Source organism: Apium graveolens, chromosome 11 (genome assembly GCF_009905375.1).
Source record: "Apium graveolens cultivar Ventura chromosome 11, ASM990537v1, whole genome shotgun sequence".
Classification (NCBI taxonomy): Eukaryota; Viridiplantae; Streptophyta; class Magnoliopsida; order Apiales; family Apiaceae; genus Apium; species Apium graveolens.
Genome location: NC_133657.1, coordinates 178,265,983 through 178,268,887, shown reverse-complemented (window position 1 = coordinate 178,268,887; position 2,905 = coordinate 178,265,983).

Sequence of the window (2,905 nt, the reverse complement as noted above, 5' to 3'; positions counted from 1 at the left end):
AGTTGATCAATTGAACCAAGTAATGACTAGCTAAATAAAATCAAAGACCAATTATATAAAGTCGGTTTGGCTATAAATTCCTTTTTAAAGAACCGAAATCACAATCATTTGGAGTATCAACCGGAATATCAATAACACACCGAATTATACTTTCTAACTTTAAAAGTAGGGTATCTTCCGAAAATTTGGGCACCAACTCCTATGTATTATTGAGTACCAGTCAGACTCAAGCCGACACCAACAATCAATCAAACAACCAACCATCAACCCACAAGTATAACAATCAACTGCCATCATCTAACCTCATCATTTCACCACCACATATAATATTAACTATTATAACAAAATATCACTAATGAAGACAATTACAAATTATTCTAGAATTCTTCTAGTTCATGTTTCAATTCAAGCTCTCTAATTATCAATTCATTTTACTTATACCAGTTCATAAATCCGTTTCAAGGATATCTTTTAATCTTATTTCTCACCATTAATTCTCGTATGCGGTTACTTTTAAGAACTATATTGTATCTTTCAACTGATTGAACAAATCATTTATCCTTGACAATATATTCATATTCTCATTAGTTAACTTGTCTAACTTTTGATAACCAACACATGGTCTCAACCAACATTATCATATTTTGTGAAAACTCATTTACTTTTAAAGTGTTACTTCTTAAAAGATTTCACATTTGGATCACCATTTCTTCATCTCTACTTATGTCTTTCCATACGGAAGCTTTCGTCGCTGCCATAGTTCTGAGCATAAAATTCACCATAACTCACTTGCTTGAGTGTGAAAGCCTAACCATTCCTTGAAGAATAAACTCAAAATATATTCGTAACTAGAATTTCTTCGATCTTGAACCTTCATGACAAGTAACTCTCACATGATTGAGGTATGCCTCACCTTGACAATGTATTAATCGATTGTCCGGGTATTATTAAGAATTTCTTCATTCGCTTATGTTGTCCAATAAATCATTTTACTTATCCGGTATATGTAGCTTTACTTTCTTATTTATATGGTTAATTTACCTCATACAATTCGCTAACTAATCCAATTCACGCCAAAATCTCATATTTGAAATGTATCATGTTAACACAATATCACGCTGTGTTAAAATCACCGCAATAAACAATCATGTATAACATATATCCGCTTCTAATTTGATGTCTTCGTAACAACCACGTCATCTACATAATGTATCTTCTTTGCGCGTAAATGTTCAGCATTTATTGTCTTGCAATCATATCTATACTCAACATGTAATTCCAGCTACTATATGAGATTATTTCACTTCTTTTAAAACACTCAATGAATAGACCTTACACAATAACAGAATTTGTGTATATGATTCTGATTGGAAAGCTTTTTAAAGAATAATAGTGCGATAAAATAATTGGAAGGGTCCATAAGTCAATAAATCATGATTGACGTAGAAAGAATGAATGATGATTTAGATTTGAACGAGATAACCGTATTTGTACTCAAGATGACTAGTCTTTTATATTATATGGCATACAACATATGATTAGGTGGAATCTCACCATACTCTTCGTCATTCCGAAAAAGCGTCACACCATAACACTACTTGTCTCAATCAGAAACCAATATTTTAAAGGAAGAATGATTAGAAAAAGGATACAATAAAATTTCTTTCATTCTTGTCTAATATAACTTATCACTAAAAGAGGCTCATACATATTCAAGAATCAAGAAGAATATACGTTGTCGTATTATAGAATAGAATGACACTGTTGGTCGCCATTCACAGTTCAATTATACACACCTTCAGGGCTTGTTCGAGTAACAGATTCCAAATCTGCGTCAGATAATAACTTTGGATAGTCTTCTGAAAATGCCTTCATAATTTGATCGACTATAATAAATTCTTATTTATTAAGTCTTATATTGTTTTTAGCATCGTGCCTCCACGTACGGTACTTTATTAATTCGATCATAATCGCGTTCTTACGTGATTCAAAATAATAACTTCTCGTTCCGTCCATGCCACGTAAGTCTGTCATTAGACCCGCAACACATTGTTTCCTTTTCACTTTAATATTTTCATGAATTGGATATATATAATGTCCTCGCACATTGACTCTATCGTCGATACTATCAAAAAAGATTTGCAATCTTCCGTTAGGAAAATTTTAGACTCCTTCGTAATAGCGGGTCCATTTGGCCCTCTGAACTAACCATACTGAGTCTATATCAACTATTCTTTCAGGTAATCTAATGCTTATAACAAACAAGAAACTCAAGTAGTAATTTGACAACCAAATTTTAAAACTCATTTTGTTAAAAATCTTTTAGAAATTTTGTTATGAAAATCTTTTTCGAAAACTTATTTTAGAATTTTGAAAATCAAACATCTGGTTATCATTACTATATGAGTTGGTTGTTGTTCTCTTCAACCATAACAAGGTACATAATTAAGGAAACAGTCACATAATTTTATCTTATTCATAGCTTTATCTTCAATGTTGATATCTGGTACTACCTTGATACTCGCATCATCGTCTTTGATGCCATAATTATAACCAATCGGAACAATTCGACATTCTACCTTATTTTTAGCGTACCTAATAAGGTAGATGTGTCGTTACTTGCACGATGCCCGAGAAATGGCTGAAAATAACAAGAAAAATCTCGCAAGAATATTTAGGATCCATCGTTACAGGTGCCTCTAAAGCTTTTGAAAATTAACCCTAACTGTGCTAGTATATGGGCCTCGATTAATTTTTATTTTTTATTGGGCCTACTAAATTGGGCTTAATATCTTCCAAAACTTTCTTTTTTATGGGCCCTTAATTTGGGCTTAAAAGTTGGGCTTGGATTTTTGGGCTTTTTGCCTTTTTCAATATTCTAGAACTTTCTAGAGTTCTCCAACTT